The sequence below is a fragment of the Megascapheus bottae genome, chromosome 8 (genome assembly GCF_031878675.1).
Source record: "Megascapheus bottae isolate mThoBot1 chromosome 8, mThoBot2.hap1, whole genome shotgun sequence".
NCBI lineage: Eukaryota > Metazoa > Chordata > Mammalia > Rodentia > Geomyidae > Megascapheus > Megascapheus bottae.
Genome location: NC_143516.1, coordinates 55,320,889 through 55,338,754, shown reverse-complemented (window position 1 = coordinate 55,338,754; position 17,866 = coordinate 55,320,889). Strand labels below are relative to the sequence as shown.

General features: G+C 39.8%; 1 long non-coding RNA gene across 1 annotated transcript in view; it reads left to right on the top strand.

Annotated features, from left to right (window-relative positions):
* The first annotated feature begins 811 nt into the window (after positions 1-811).
* LOC150059955 (uncharacterized) overlaps positions 812-17,866 on the top strand; it is a 117,749-nt gene continuing 100,694 nt past the window's right edge. The window contains exons 1-3 of the long non-coding RNA XR_016536415.1: positions 812-1,031; positions 1,485-1,615; positions 1,696-1,838. This is a non-coding gene — a long non-coding RNA (uncharacterized LOC150059955). The remainder of the gene's footprint in view (positions 1,032-1,484; positions 1,616-1,695; positions 1,839-17,866) is intronic.

Below are 17,866 nucleotides of genomic sequence, written 5' to 3'. Positions count from 1 at the left end.
CTGCCACATGAAGCAGAAAATTTCAGATGTCCTCAGAGTGATTATTTGAATGTAATCAAATGTTTCAAAGTGGAGCTTGAAAAACCCAAGTACCTTACAGTGTATCTTGAACCCAGGCAAGGAAATGCAGTTGCACTTCAGAAATAATGATGAATGAAACAAAACATGTCCTGTTCAGTAGAGAAGCAGAGTAATTGGCTGTCCAGCTCTGAGAGGTGTTTATAAAGATATGACAGGCTACGACTACGGTGATGAAACCCTGCCAGACTCTAGGTTTATCACCAGGGATTTTCTGCTGTGACATAATTGTTTGATTATGGACTCAAAAATTGGCCAAATTTTACATCTGAGGACAAAAGAAAACTGGCCTCTGGAATTATCTGTGTGATAAAATGCCAGCTACTGGGACTTTGACAATAACAGGAATTTTATGTTTTGTCACTTTCAGAGTTAATTTTCTTCTTTGCCTAAAACAAAGAATAAATGCAAAAATCTTTTAAAAAATCAGATTGGTAAATACCAATAAGTCACCCACCCCGATTTCTTTTCTTTATCAGCTTGTCCTTTTGATAGGTGGCACACAATAAATTCCTGGTCACCAAGCATAAATTATTACTAACTGTTGTGAGAAGCTTTTTGAAAATGGTTTTATTTTATGGAGGAGACTTCTTTTATCTATAAATGATTCTGTCTGAAATTGAAGTAGATATTGTCATATCTTTATGACCTCAGAAAACTGAACTATGATGACACATTTCCATTCTAAAAAGGGCAGTGAGAGGATTCAGGCATAAGCTGAATAAAGCCTTCCTAATGTATTCCTGTTCTTGGTTCAGGTTCCCAGCTTTTGAAATACAAGAAGAATTATCATAGCATTAGGACATGACATTACACCCTTGCCCATTATCTGAGTAGAGTGGGGTTCTAACTGGCTGGCTTGGACTCTGGGTAGAGGGAGAGGTCTCTGGAGGAGATCTCAGCAGTCCCTTCTACCTGGAATGCATTTCAGGTCTCTCTACTATGACCCTTCAGTAAGTAATGGACTGTTTTCCTCTATTTTTTTTTTTTGCTGCGTTCTCAGCTCTTGTGCATTAAGTCATGACTTCGCTTTGCAAAAGCTCTGTGCTTCTCACACCGGAAAGCATTGTGGCAATTTGGAGAAGCATCATTTGAAGTAGCAGTAACAAAGTATGTATCTATCAAATGATTATAGCTTTTATTCTGTGACAAGCAAGTATGGAAATTCATAAATAGTTTTCATGCAGGAGCACATTTATTCAGTCCTCATTTCATCTGATGCCTGTCATCTGCCTGGTGCTTTCATCATAATAAATTGGGCATTGAAGCACGAAGCTGGCATTTAGCATTAACATGTTATATTGTACCACTTACTGTTCTGCTGCTTTTCTGATGGATTTCTCTTTTTTTCTGTTTTTTTCCCCTTTCTTTTCATTTATTTATTTATTTATTTATTTACTTCGGAGGTGTGCAATGATTTCCAGATCAATGATTTTTTAAATGAATCTTTTTAAATAAAGCAGCTCTGGACTGTGACTTCTAACTATCCAAGCGTCGGCACTAGAGAAAAGAGATTGGACATTTTGAATCCTGTGTGGTAAGACAGAAAATAATACTGAATCAAAGCCTCCTGGCTCCAAACAGAGCTGACTCATAACGTTGGCTTTCCAATTCAAGGAAGCAGTGCTGAGGAGATGGATTCACTTGCCCAGGCGGCACGTGCATGAGGTTGAGCAGAGTGAGACCAACTGCTTGACAAGCCGTGGTGGCTGTTCGCTCAGGGAAGTGAAAAGCATGTGAAAATTATTCATCCTCATATGGTAAGTCTTAAAATAGTTGGTGCTGTTGATCTGTTTTAGAAGAAATGTGCAACCAATTTCCTTAGCCCACCTGGGTGGAGGTTCAAATGATCAAGAACCCTTGGTGTGAGAAACATATATAACCTACAAAACTTGGGGATGAACCTTTTATGACACCTTTTATGTTAAAAATAATCTCTTGAGCCTCACGGTTTTTGACCTACAAATACTTTTTGTGGCAGCCACTTCACCACCCTTGTAACCTCTCACCATGGTCTTTAAAGGCCATGAAGAGGTTAGAGTTCTTGCAAGCAGCAGAACACCTTCAAGTCCCCACATTTCAACTTAGTTGGATGCACTTAAAGAAATTGCTGGGAGAACATGGAGAGTCAACAGTCAACTAGATAGGAATAGGATTTCTGGCAGGAGAGTAGAAACAGAATGCATCGTTCTCACAGCAGATTGAGTCTGTTTGGGGACAGGTAAACTGTCCATGGATGATGTCTAACCATTCCTTCTGATCTGGTGCCATTGCTTTAAAGTGCACTCAAAGTCTTTGTAGGTGCATTCAAGTGGAAAGAAGGAAAACTTGATGCATGGCTTCTTGAACTTGTACAGTTACTCTAAGTAAGCAATCATAATCATCAAAAGGAAATTAGAAGTCCATCAGGAAATGGAAAAGATGAGATATTTTTCACTTTCCAATACCTTGTGCTACACCTTAGTGCAGTTCATTGAGACAAACATTGATTAAGTATCAACTCTACATGATGTAGTGTTAAGTATGAGGCATGCTGGGGAAAAGGTGCTTTCTACCCTTTACTGCCAGTCCTATTGCAATTCGTCCCAATGAGCTTCAATGGCTTTTCAGTGGTGAAGTACCACCCCTTCCTGTGTCCATCCCAATATCACCTTCTGCCTTTAGAAGAGATACAAATCATGGACAACCTATTGATTCCTCCTACATTTCCCATCTTCACTCTGTCTGGCATGATCCTCCCTCCCTCCCCAGAGTGCACTATCCTCCATGCTTTCCAAATGGGTCAGCCTTACTCCTGTTATCTGTCAAATATTAAAATGTTAAACACAAATACAGAAGAGAAGATTTGGGGGAGGATATGGTAAAATTTTTTATTTTGGTGATGGTTGTGGAGCTCTGTACCTTGGCTAAAACTTGTACATTTCACATTGAAAATAGATGATATTTTTCATATATTTTTATTGTAATTAATAGAAGAGTTACATTACATTCGCCAGATGGAAGGTGCATTTCTTCATATACATTGATACCCTTTCTCAAGATGACATTTTTTAAAATGAAAGCTACACCCCAACTACATAGTTTAAAAGCTGAAGGTCTGTGGTTAACACCTGTAATCCTAGCTACTCAGGAAGCTGAGATCTGATGACTGAAGTTTGAAGCCATCCAGGCAAGAAAGTCCATGAGACTCTTGAACTATGCTCAAGTGGTTGAGTGCCAGAATTTAGCAAAAAAGCTTAAGGGGAAGTACCCCAAGACTGGCCAAAAAAACCCAAACATAAAATCCCAACCCCAAACAAAACAATCACAAGATATTAGGAGGTACTCATGAAGTTAGGCCAGCCTTTCCGAGGTGGACTAAGGGAGTGATGGCATGATGGATAGAGCATTTGCCCAATGAGCCTGGTGGTCAGATGGTACTTATGGCTGAAGAAAAGCTCATGCACAATTAATCATCTGTCATCACTCTGCCTCAGAAAACTCAGGGCTCAATGGGAAACCCCAAGATGTACCGAGATACTGGTCCATGAACTGACCTCTATCATCTTATGCTGCAGAGGCTTCTCAGCAAAGTGGTGGAAAGCAAGAAGGGTAAGTAAGCTATTTCATGTAGGATAGGACACCGGTTTTGTATCCTCCCATTTTCTTTCACTTTTTCTACAATCATCTCTAGAAGTTCACCTGAAAAATAAGAGCAGACAAATAGAGATATAGAATGCTTCTCACCGGTTCCCAACCTTTTTCCAGTTCCTGGAGTATATTCATAAGAAAAGTAAATATCTAGTGAAATTTAATGGCTTGGCCAAGAACCCTAAATCTCATTATTTATTTTGACAGAGATACTTGTGCTTGGATATCTACTATTATCTCCATGCTTATGACATTCATCTTAATGACTCTTCCTGTCTTTGAGGGATCCCAACGACTCTTTTTATCTTAACTCTGTGTTCTCTCTCAACACCCTTAACATTGGCTTCTCCACCCATACCAGGTTTCCCTTTGTCTTTAGTTTACCATGCGATGCACTCGTTGTCATAGTGTTCTTTGTATGGTTTCTCTTTTCCTCTGCTTCCTCTATTGACCTCTCATTGACAGAATTTTCCATTTCTCTGAATCTTATAATATGTATAACACAATTTGAATTCGATTGTTTATTATACTGTATTTTATTTTTTTGTTTTTGTTTTTTTCTTTTTTTATTGTAATTAACAGAAGTGTTACATTATATTTGCCAGATAGAAGGTGCATTACTTCACAAATATTGATACCCCTTCTCATGTTTTGTCCCTATTTTCTTCCCCTACCCCCTCCCCACACCTTGGTTTCCCCTTTCCTTATCCTATTTCAAATAAACAAATAAACTTATATACAATTTACCAGATAACAAGGTAAGATACTGTGACAATATGAGATAACCAAGGGACAACAAAAGAGATGAGAAATAACATAGTACATTAAGAACAACAATCACACATTATATGCCTCTTGTTTCTATATCCTGGAGGTCCTTTCATTTAGCCTCATCCTATATGGCCTTATGAATCTAGGTTTTGTTCTATTGTGGAATTCTGCTAGAAGAGTCCAAGGTCTATATTAATTATGACAAACGAGGGAAACCATTGAGCCTATGTTCCTTTGAGTCTGGCTTACTTCATTTAATATGATTTTTCCAAGTCTTTCCATTTCCTTACAAATGGGGTGATGTCATTCTTTCTGATGCAATGAACATTGTTGTGCTAGTGGCTTTAGTATGTCCTTGTTCCTGGATGATTGGTAAATGTCAAGTAGCAGAATTGCTGGGTCATAGGGGAGCTCTATGTATAGTCTCTTGAGGAATCGCCATACTGCTTTCCATAGTGGTTGAACAAGTTTACACTCCCACCAACAGCATCTGTTTTTATTAGATTTCTTGATAATTGCCATCTAACTGGAATGAGGTGGAATCTTAGAGTTGTTTTGATTTGCATTTCTTTTATGGGCATTTTTTATGGAGCATTTCTTCATGTGTTATAGGCCATTCTTATTCCTTCTTGTATTTTAATTTTTTCTTTTTAAATCCTATGTAAGTTTAGTGTCCTGATCTATGAAGGTTGAAACTCCTTCATTTTCTTAGTGTCTACAGTTGTGTTGGAAACTTAAAAATATCTTATTATTCTCTGCTACCAGTCTCCTGAAATTTTGCTGAACTGTCATTTGTGTGAGGGAAATGTTTATTGGCTTCTATGCCATGTTCAGTGGAGAGTGGAACTTCTGCTGTATTCTCAAATAAGTATATATTGAGGTTAATTCTTTCTAGCATTTTCTCTACCCTCCTACTCACCCCCTTCCTGTGTAGCTGAGTTACTTGTTTAAATGATTAAGCTCAATAATCCTTTTGTGTGTGTATATATATATATATATGCACACACATAAATACACACACATATATAAAACATTCATATATTATACATATAATGATAATATATTATGTAATATTATCATATATTATGATATGTAACATTTACTGTATATAGTAAAGGATTATATTCCTCAAAAGTGAACAAATTTATAGCCATTAAAAGATTCACATATAATTTTATATACTATATTAATATAACAAAATGGAAAGAAGAAACAAAGATAGTGCCATATTGATGAATGAGAAAACCACCTACCTCCTTGCTTTCTTTTTATTTTAGAAGATCTTCCAAACTGATGATAGAGATGCGGAAGACAAGTATTTTTACTTTTCCTGCTTTTATTTTTTCAGATTTTTCTACCTACAACTAGGAAACTAATAAAAGCTCCCTTTCTCATCAGTCAGTCTGTCTTTTATTTGGAAATGGAGATACAGAACTAAACTATAATCTCCGGCTGTTCCTAGGGATCCTAAACCTTACTCAGGGAATTAGGCTGATTTTTCAGTCTATTCATAAGGCCAATGTTTGAATTTTTGCTCAGATGTCTATCCTGGCACGTTTAATCAAATTGACTACAGTGATGGAGGAAAAGATCAGTGTTAGTTTGGGACTCATAATATTATCTTAAGCCCTTAGCATTTTACATCAGGTTGTTCTTTTGTCACCAATGTGAGTTGATATATGTTAGAGATCTTTCTCATGGCTATCCAGAGCAGCATTGGAGTGAGATGTTCCATCATCAGAACTGCCGGATGCAGCCAACACCAATTCAGAGGAGTGAGCACCTATCCATTGGTGCAATACTTGTGGAAATGCTTCTGAGTTTGTGGCCATCTATATTATTTAGCTCCTACAAATCATCTTGGTCAACCTCAGGTGTTACTGAAGTCCTACCTATCATGTGGTGAATCCCACATCTGCCACAACTTCCCATTCTGTCTTTCCCCAGTAGAACTTGATGTGATGTGTTAGTAGTATAGCATAGGAATTCTGAAGCAGACCCCAAATTAGTTATCTTCCTTCTCAGAGGAGGAAGATACATTTCAGAAAGCTTGTCCATCAGTGTTCCTGTTTCATACAGCACAATGACTGGCTTAGTGGTTTTGTGTCTCTCACCAATTATTCCCTATACTAGAAACATTGCCATTTTCCTTCCTTCCAAGTGGCTGACACATTAATGACTGGGATTGATCAGGATTCCTGTGAGACCTCCTGAACTCTGTGCTTTCTCCCCAGCCTGGACAGATCTACATGTAATTGAGATAAACCATGGGACAGAGAATGAACCCCGCTGTGCCTTTCAAGCCAGGGACACATTCTTGGGTCCTGTTGGCCTGTATAGTTTTTGAATGACTCTCCACATTCATAAGGAAAAGTATAACAAAAACTGCAGTGAGACTACTACTCTGTACATCTGCCTTGTCTTAAGAATATGGAGCTCAGCTCTCTTCTGTTTTCCTGATGTGGAATAGCAAAATGCACCTCTCCCCTTTGCTCGCTTCTCCCATGGTGGTGAATGAGCTCTGAAATCCCTTTGATTCTGAATGAACAGTAGAATAAAAGAGCCTTGATTTAAAATGGGGAGGCTGAGCCAGCTTGCTTGCTTTCCAAATCCCTCAGTGAGCGCAGTCGCCGACCTTTTGGCTCAGCAACTGGCCTGCTAGTTAAATGCGACCACTGAACAATCACTTTGCAGGATTTCCTGCTTATTAAAAACAGAGTGTGGCCACCAGGGATTTGAACATAAAGGTAATAAAAGAGCACCTAATAAAAACTTTAAAATGTGTGCACACACATACCAAGACTGGTAGGTAGAGTGATCTTTAACCTCCAGAAACATCTTAAAACTAGGATCTGAAAATGAGGAAGGCAGGAAGGAAACAAGAGCTAGAAACTTGGAAGTAGAGGACATTTATAAACTCTGAGGCCTTTTCTCTCTGTTGTTTCTTAAGAGATAAAATGGTAAAATAGTAATACTTGTACCTAATCTACATATTTTTATATTCAACATGTATATACTAGTTGCATGAATCAATTACAAAAAGTAAAGGTTTGTACATCTAAAGACTAAACCAGGTTTTCTAATTTAATGAATTAATAGGTTTCTGAATGTGGGTGGATTAGAAACAAGTCAACGACAGAAGGTGTTCTGTTATTCTCACATTGGCCAGTAGTAATGAAAACACTGTTCAGAAGATCCTTTTATATGATTAGTATTTTCAGTGTTTCAAGTTGTGAGCAGACTCATGAAGGCATTTTTTTTTTAAATTTATTTTTGCCAGTCCTGGTCTTGAGCTTGGGGCCTGAGCACTGTTCTTGGGCTTTCTCAAGGCTAGAGCTCTACCACTTGAGCCACAGCACCACTTGAGGCTTTTTCTATGTATGTAGTACTGAGGAATCGAATCTGAGTCTTCATGCATGCTAGGCAAGCACTCAACCACTAGGCCAAACTACCAGCCAAGCATTTTAAAACAAGATGGAATTTTTTAAATAAGATGGAAGGGTGAGATGGAGAGAGCCTGAAATGCTCAGACTTGCTCAGAGCTTAGACTTAGCTTGTTCTACCTGTGGTAACCATTTGTTTCCCTTTGGACAAGATACATATCACCTTTAAACCCTCTGTCTCTTCATTAGAAAAGTGGCTGCTTATCTGTGTGCGCTCAGGGGAAGGCTAGATAATCTTTGGATTCTGAGTTTTCACAGTGATATATATCTATATCTATATAATATGTATATTATATACATAATAATGATGGAATAAGAACAATTCGGAAGATCTTTGGGTCAGATATTCCATTGGTCTGTACTCAAATCAATAGAGATTTGAAGGTAACCTGATCTGAATAATGGATAAAAATGAGCTCAGTTAGAGAGTGCTTTCTGTGTCTTGCAGTAGAGGAATTAGATCTGTGTGTGGATCTCTGAGCTCTTTCCAAAGAGCTCAGAGAGGAGTACAGAATTAGAGGGTGAAGACAGGAAGCCATTGCAATGACACTAAGAGTTGGGATTTTGTAAGATGGCCTCCATGAATGATTTAACTTCTTAGTGGTTTTTTTTTATTATTTCTTTTGCGATGTTAAAAATTTATATGTAGCCCAAGATTTTAAAATTTCCCTTCTTTTCTATTGAAGTTTCTGTTAATTAGTCTAACCTTTCAAGAGATTCTGCTATTCCCATGTCTCCTGCCATTTCAGAGCTTAAAAGAATTAAGAAGAATCGAAAAGGGCAATTTTATTAGAGATTTTCCATATTTGCTTTTTTATGCCAAGAAAATAGAACCCTACAAACTAACCTCTGGCACCCAAGAAGACCCCAGGGATGCCAAATACATATACATATCTGAGTCCCTGTGCCCAAAGAGTACTAAGTATAGCTGCCACTGTGACCAAAATACCTTTCCAAAACAAATGCCTACAAATGAGGCTTACTAAATTCTTGATTGCTAATGTTTTCAGCATGTACAGATGTGATGAAAGCCGTGGCGACACCTCCAAGAACTATATTAACACCATCATTTATATTAGAATAGGACCATTATTATTCTGGGTGTTATGGTGGTTGCAATTGGTTTTTCAGTTGGATGAGAATTATCATCAACAAGAGTAGCATAGAAATATAATAAAATATTGTTCTCATTTTCAAAGGGTAATCTTTGGAAGATATATTGTCTTGGGTGTCTTTTTCTTCTGGACTTTAAGTATATAGCCCTAAACTCCACGACTGCTGTTGCTTTTCCTCAGATCATAGCAATTTCAAAAGCACAGCCAGCTTGTCAGTCCAGAAAATTCTACCGTCTCCTGGGACCACACACAATGCCTGAAGCTTTAGAGTGCCACTCAGGCAGGAAAACGAAGCTAAGTCAGGCCTGGACCCCTGAAAGCATTTTGTTGTTGTTTTCCAATCTGCAAAAATATCCTTCCATCATTACTGAACCTAGAAGTTGTTTAAATTGGAAAAAAGTTGTTTAAGCGGTGCATTTTTGTTGTCATTACTGTTAAGATAGGTTTCATTCTTTTGGAGTACATTAGAGCTATGATTTCAATAGCTTAATTTGCATTACTTTTTTAAGGGATGAATTAACACAACATTTTGCCTGTAATTATAAGGATCAGCAGTTGTCCCAGGCTCCTTGAAAGCCAAAGGCCCATTCATTGAGGAATATAAAATAGAAATTAAGCTGCTTTGCCTGGAAGATTCCCATCCACAGGCTAGAGGTTTGAGAAAGGTTTTCTGTCCATGATGAATAAAATATTAAAATTAGGAAAGTTCAAGATGTTTTATTTTTGCAGCCTTTGAACTTTTTCTATCTAGACATGTGCAAACTACAACCACATGACTTCTGCGGGCACAACGAATTGTGTGTGCTCCTACATACGTTGACAGCATTTGTGTAACACACCTGCTTCTCCAGTTCCAGTCTGCTTCCATCTTTTGATTTTGTTTTAATGTGCAGGCATTTGCTAAATTGTAGCCACTTACAGAGCATCTGGGTTTATATAGAGTTTTAAAGGGACTCCATATTTTCACAATTTCTCCCCTCTCAATCTGGATTAGAAAACAAGAAGATATCATAGTAACTAGTATTAATAGTTCTGTCCCATTTTGAAGTGCTCCCATTTATTTGCCAGAATCTTTTAATCTGGAGTTTGGCTCCCTGTCACAGAGTCCCACAGGCTTTACAATAGTGTCTATTATGCGCATGGATTTTTTTAAAGCTCCTTTCAATCATTAATTAATTCATTCATAGATGTGCCTTCACCATTCCACTTTAATGCATAAATAAGTGAAGGAGGCCAGGTAGAGGTTAAATGACTAGGGCAGGGCCACCTGCGTGTTGAGTTAAATCCTTTTGTTCAGTTCCTTTTAATTTCTAGAAGAGATGACATTTTAATTCGGGACTTGCTTAAATTTGCAACTTCAGCATTATACTATGAGGTCAGTGGGGGAAATAATTGCTCTTTGTGTAGTGTTAGGTTTTCAAGTGGAAATGAGATGCATTAATTTATTAAGATTGTGACACCTAACACTATTTATCTACCAATTCCCACAATGCCAATCTTTTTTTGATGGCTTCTGAAATCTAAGAATTATTGACTTGCAATTCAGTCTTGCCCTGGATAGTGCAAATCAGATGGGACAGGGTCATCGTCTTCTTCTAAGGAGACTCCCCCACCCCTCCACCCAAAGAAGGCAAAATTGGAGTAGGCATTGACTCAAGATCACTTAAGGTGAAAGTTTAAGATTGATGGATTGATGGCATGTGTTCTACCCACTCCAGAGGCCATTGGTGGAGGAGGGATAAAGGAATGCAGACTGAGAAGACTCTCAACATCTACCAAATGTTTAAGAAAATGCTGCTTTTAGCCTTTGGGATCTCTTACACTTGCACAAGACTGGAGGTCCTCTTTGACACTAAGTACCACAGGACCTGCTTAAGGCTGTGTCACTCAGATCTGTAATCCTTATTACTCAGGAGGGAGAGTTTGGTAAGATCATAGTCAAAGTCCAACTCTGGCCAAAAACATGAGGCCTCACCAGAAAAAGGCCAAAAATAATAGTGCCAGTGGTAGAGTGTCTGTATAGCAAAATGAGAGGACCCAAATTCAGTACTCAGATATATATATAATACATCATATACAAGATGTAAGATATATATTTGCATATATGTATAACATATTTGTAACTTACTTGGCTGTTACAATTAGGTTATCTATCTACCTATCTATCTGTCTATAAATAAATGATTGGATGTTACACTGAGCTCAGAAACATCCAAGCTGAGAAGAAAAGGAGCTGCTATCGGGAAAGAGCAAAGAAATTGTTCAGAACAGAGACCAGAGGAGGTGTATAATAGGGCTGGCTAATGGACTGGAGAGAAGAGGCCAGTTCGCAGGGAGTAATGGACACTTTGAAATGGTCACTAGACTTTCTTTACTCAAATGACCCCCCAAACAACTATGCAGGATATTGAGTTTTCTAGGGCTGTTACAAACATTCATCACAGTATTGATGGCTTCAAACTGCAAACGTTCATTCTGTCAGAGTTCTGAAGGCAAAACATTTGAAATCAAGGCATTGGTAGGGTTGGTTGTCATTGTGGGCTCAGAAGGTAAATCGATTTCATGCCTTTCTCCAGGCATCTGATGACACCATACCACGTGATGGATCTCTGCCTCCATCCTCTCCTGGCCACTTTCTCTCTGGGTCTCTGTATCAGGCTGTTTTCCTTCTTTTTTTCTTATACAATGACACTGATCACTGAATTTAGGGATTCTTCTAAATCCAAGGTGACTCCATAACTCTGAACATCATTTCTTAGCATAGGTGGCAGGGACAGCACGTGGATATGTCTTTTAAGAAGGCACAATTCAACCTCATAATATGCCATCCCTCAAACCATGAGTCTAGGAAGAAGAAGCTGTTGTGCATGCCTGGTTCTCCCTTACCTCTATAGACAGGCAGATAGTTAAGTGTTACAGGAAGAAGAGTAGACAAATGCTTCTCTTTGCTTCTCTTTACTCTTGCCCTATGTACCCAACTCTATGTCCAACTAGAGGAAAGAATTGCTTGGCAATTTCAAGAACTACCACTGTGCCTGGTGTCTTTAGGTGTCTGTGGGTGACAGAGATAGCTTTTATGCAACAAATACAAGAAAATTATTCACCTTCCCCCTGGCTGTGCCTCTGACCTGACTGGTTCCTTATGTGTCCAGCGAGGAGGGCTGCTTTTCTATAATTTCTGGGTATATATATATACCTTATGGGTGGAACATTTCCAAGCCACCTCAAATCCACTTCTTATATGTGTGTTTCACAATCCTTTTAGCTACCCAGATTAATAACCTGCTATATCATCCATCTCATTCTTTTCATCAGTCCCTCAATCATGTTGATGCCTCAATTTTATGTTTTTCCTTCCTTCCTTCCTCTCTTCCTGTCATTCTTTCTCAGTTGTAGAGCTTGAAATCTGGGCCTGAGCACTGTCCCTGAGCTCTTCAGTTCAAAGCTAGTGCTCTACCACTTTGAGCCACAATGCCACTTCTAGTTTTCTGGTGGTTAATTGAAGATAAGAATGTCATGGAATTTTCCTGCTGTGACTGGCTTTGAACCTCAATCCTCAGATCTCAGCCTCCTGAGTAGTTAGGATTACAGGTGTGACCCACCAGCATTCAGCTTCAAGTTTATTTTTCTTTCTTTCTTTCTTTTTTTTTTGGTGGGTCATGAGGTTGAACTCTGAGCCTGGGCACTGTCCCTGAGTGCTTCACCTCAAGCCCTACACCTGGGCTTGCGCGTTGTCCCTGAGCTCTTCAGTTGAAGGCTACCACCCTACCCTTGAGCCAAGCCCTATTTCCTGTTTTCTAGAGCTTAATTGGAGATAAGAGTCTCAGATTCTTTTGTGCCCAGGCTGGCTTTGAACCTTAATCCTCAGATCTCAGCTTCCTGAATAGCTAGGATTCCAGGCGCCAGCCACTGTGCTTCAAGTTGACATTTTCTAATCCATCTTTTTCACCTTCAGCTGTGTTGTCTTCCAGGCTATTGCCACCCTTTCATGGCCTGGTCACATGAGCTTCTTCCTCCAGTCAAGGTTTCTCTATTACTTTCCTATGACACTAGATGTGTCTACCAATTTTCAAATATTGATGCTTTAAATCTTTCAACTCTTCCCTAGCTACCTTAGTGGCCCTTTAGCAATCCAAAAAGCTGTTTGTGATTTGATCCCTGGCAGACCCCATGGGGTTGTTGAGCCTTCTGTCAATGGAGAAGACACGACCCTGACCCATGCTCATGTGGGTGCTATCATTCCAAGATAGATGCTCCAGTACTAGCAGAAAACAATTTCATCCAGTCAGCCTTATCAAGTCTACAGGTCTAGATACTGCTAATCAAGAGAAAGACTTACTTCTTAAATGCTGAGTATGACTATTTTACCATTGGTTGGTTTTAAATCACATATCCTGCATCCTCTTTCTGTGAAATCCTATCTCACTGTACTGGACTCTTGTCGCTGAGGCGGACTGGGAATGATCACAGACTCAAATGGCTGCAAGCAGAGGTTTTTATTTCTCTCTCCTTTCTTCTCTCTCTGCCTTTCTCCTCCTCTCTGTCTTTTCTCCTCCCCCGGAAATCCTACACTAGTTATATCCTTAAGCAGCCAATCACAATAAAGGTCATCTGCACAAGCAGCAAACAAACCTGGAAGAAATCTAGCGATCCACTCTATCCACAGCACGGAAGAAACAAATCAACAAATGCAAAGAAACTTCCTGGTCAGCAAGTACTGACTCATTAGCGAGCTGCCAGGTGCCATCTTATAATCTTACTTCCTCAGGAGGCTGGAAGCAATGGTCTCCAACAGACTCTGAATTACTTTAGGTTTCCTGCTTGGCAAGAAAAATCTTACTCTTCATATTAAATCATTGGTTCCTTAATTTTTTTTTTGCCAGTCCTGGCTTGAACTCAGGGCCTGAGCACTGTCCTTGAGCTTTCTCAAGGCTAGAGCTCTACCATGTGAGGCACAGCTCCACTTCCAGTTTTTTTTTTTCTATGTATGTACTGAGGAATCGAACCAGAGTCTTTGTGCATGCGAAGCAAGCATTCAACCACTAGGCCAAACTCCTGGCCCCTCCTTAATTTTTTAACTCACAATAAAATCTCTATTTCTCTCTAAAGCTTCACTTTCCACCGTTTCTCCCAGGTTCACCGGTGGTCTACACATTTAAAACTTCAAAGAATTTCCCACACACTCTTCTTTTCAGTTCTCCATGCATTTGATTTGCCTGAATCTCTGTCTGTCTCCGTCTCTGTCTGTCTCTGTCTCTGTCTCCTTGTCTCTGTCTCTGTCTCCCCCCCCCTCTTTTTTACAGGAGCATCAACTTTCCTGTGTAGACCTAAAGTGAGAAAAGTGTCTTTTCTTTAATGCATAAGCCAAATAATGAGTACATTTCTTTTTCTGTTTTTGCCAGTCCTGGGGTTTATCTGGTCTGGGTCTGAGCACTGTCTTAAGCTTTCTCAATGGCTACCACTCTACCACTTGAGCCACAGCACCACTTCTGGCTTTTTCTGTGTATATGATAGTGAGAAATTGAAGCCAGTGCTTTGTGCATGCTAGACAGCCACTCTACCACTAGGCCACTCTCCCGGCCCAGTACATTTCTGTTTGAACCGTGCCACTTCTTCTCTTGCTCTTTCCTAGTTTTTCCTTCCCAACTCCTCACAAGTTATAGAATTGGTTTTCAAGTAGTTGTCTACTGAGTATCATGGCTGTATTCCTGTATGCTTTGCTCTATCTTTTTTGTGCTCCCCCACACCCATTACCCTTCCAAAGACAGATAAAGTGACAAGACAAAAGGCAAAGAAAAGAAATAAAGCAAATCCCCTTGTTTCCATTTCTTGGAGTTTATTTCATAAATGGCATTTTATATGATCATTTGATCATATGCCCATAGCTAGCGAACCTTCCTCTCCTAAAAATATCCTCCTTTGGTGTCAAGGTGTGAATGTCTAGAGATTTGTAGAATTTATCATGTCCCAGTGTATTGCTTTTGTAGAAAAGTGCCTTTTCTGTCAAAGTTAGTTTGCTTTCTTTCTGTTAAACTTGAGGGAATTGTTTTTCTGAAAGTTCCTGCTTTGGCCCAGAGACTTGGCCCTTGTTAATTACATTTCAGCCACATACATCCTTTTCCTGTATACCTTAATTACGACATCCTGTTAGAAAGCGCTTTAATTTTTAGTTCCTGTCAATAAATCACATCCTTTTGCAGAGTGTGACCTGAGCTCAGGCAATGAGAGTGTTTGGGCAGGCAGGGCCTGAAGGGTTAGGGATAAAAAAGGGAGCAGCCTGCCTGCTCTGGGTGCTTGCCGCACCGCATTTTGCTGATAGAGCCTCTTTCTGCTGTAGTAAACTTTGATCTGCTGAGTTCCTTTTGACACTCCAACATCCTAGCTGTTTATAACACTAGCTACCCTTGGCTCCTTTCATGCTGGTTCTTCTGACTCCACAGGCAGGCTCAGAAGCTTCCTGTTTGGCATTTTCATAGTGGCCTATCAAACACTGATGATAGAACTTGTTGAACTAGGGAAGGGCAGAGGAACAACAATATGATGAGACAAAGGACAAAGGGTGAACCAGCAAAACAGCAATACTCACAAGACAATAAGTTGGAAATGAACTTTACAATTGGGGAGGGAGGGAGGAAAGTGGGGGGAAAAAACATGGGACGGGGTAACAATGTTTGATAAGAAATGTACTTAGTGCCTTATGTATGTAACTGTGAACACCTCTGTACGTCACCTTTTCCATAAAATTAATTTAAAAAAAAAGAACTTTGTATACCTTTCCAACCTTGGAGTTGAGGATTCTTGCGGGGTTTTTTTGTTTGTTTTTGCCAGTCCCAGAGCTTGAACTTAGGGCCTGGGCACTGTCTGGGCTTTTTCTCAAGGCTAGAGTGTTGTACCCAAATTCCTAGGACTTTGAAAGAGTCAAAGCAAAGAGGCCAAGGTCAAAGCAAAGAGGCAAGGTTGTTTATTACGAGTTTGAACTCCGATCTCTGCATACCCGTAGCCGGCAATGCTAAGAGGCCCCGAACAAAGGTTTTACACAGCTTTTATACAAACAAGTTTTAGGGGAATTCCATAGTTACAATGACCTGATTGGTTGTTTGGTAATTTCAAACCACTGGTTGCTTCAGGATTGGTCAGAGCTCAGGTGTCTAACCACTAAGAATTGGGCTGTTGCCGCCTGGGGTTCAAGTTTGGGCTAGTTCTGGGAACATGTGTTTTTGATTCCTAGAACATGGGCCCTGGGCAAGGTGAGGGGGGGGGGCCTTCCCAGAACATGGGACAATCTTGGCACATCAAGAGCTCTACCACTTAAGCCACAGCACCACTTTCAGCTTTTTCTATGTATGTGGTACCAAGGAATTGAATCCTGGTCTTCATGCATGCTAAGCACTCTACCACTAGGCCAAATTTCCAGACCAGAGCTGAGTTTTATAAATAACAAAATCACGGTAAACAATAAAATAGGAGGAGGCTAGGAAGGTGGCTTAGAGGTAGAGTGCTTGCCTAGCCTACACAAAGCCTTGATTCCTCAGCAGCAATAAACAGAAAAGGCCAGATGTGGCGCTATGACTCAAATAAATTGTGAGCCTTGAGCAAAAAGAAACCCAGGGACAGTGCCCAGGCCCTGAGTTCAAGCTCCAGGTCTGGCAAAATAAAAACAACAATGAATAAATAAATAAATAAATAAATAGGGCTGGGTGCCAGAGACTCACACCTATAATCCTCATGTCTGATCTCAGGAGGCTGAGATCTAAGGATCACAGTTAGAAGCCAGTTGGAGCAGAAAAGTCCCCATGATCATTTTTTTTGAGTGAAGGAATTTTTTTTCCTAATTTAAGTTTATTGTCTAGGTAATATACAGGGAGGTTACAGATACATATGTAAGGTAATGAGTACATTTCTTATTGAACCTTGTTTTTTCCTCCCTCATTTTTCTCCCACTTTTCCTGCCCCCAAACCCTTATCTCCAATTAACCTCTCAAAAAACTGGGAGTGGAACTGTGGCTCAAAAATGGTGGTGCTCTAGCCTTGAACAAAAGAGTTCAGCGATAATGCCCAGGCTCTGAGTCCAAGCCTTACAACCAACAAAAACTAAAATCCATTAAAGAATTAAAATAAAATAGCCCAGGGATTTGTCAGTATCTGTCTCCTAAGGTGATGCTGCTCTGTGTATATTTGCTCTCGTTGCTGGTGATCTACTGCTGGTGTGTGTGTGCACTGAGTCTACAGTATTTGCCACCATTATGGGCACAGACCGTTAGCTATGTAAATGACAGGATCTTGCCTCAGTCATCTCAGCATGCCCGTGACCCAGCCAAGTTGACATTTCCATCAACTCCAGCTGAGGGCCGACAAATGTTGTGTGAATGCAAGAAATGACTGCAAATGTGAGATTCCTGCAGAAGAGCCTCCACACAGTTTTAGATCAAGAAAAATAATGCAAAACACTGACGAATCCCTGGAGAAACACTGAATTTCTGGAGGCCAGAGGTGAAAGTGAGCCATGTTTATGTATTCTGGAGGTCCACATTTTGTTTTGATTCAGCTAATAGCATCCGTGTTTGTATGTTTCTTTGTTTTCTTTGCTGTGTTTTTCCATTTAGTCTTAACAAATACTGCACTCTTTGTTGTTGGTGGAGCTGAGGTGCAGAGAAGGCTAAATGTTGCCGCAAGCTCTACCACAACCCCCTCAGAAAGCAGGAGACTTGAATTTACATTCTTTATCATTTAGGTAAGGGTTCATATTTTGAAACAAAAATGAGTGGTATGAGTCAGGAGTATGCAGCAGCGTCTGGAGGGCTGTGCTGGAGGACAAGACAGTACAGGCTA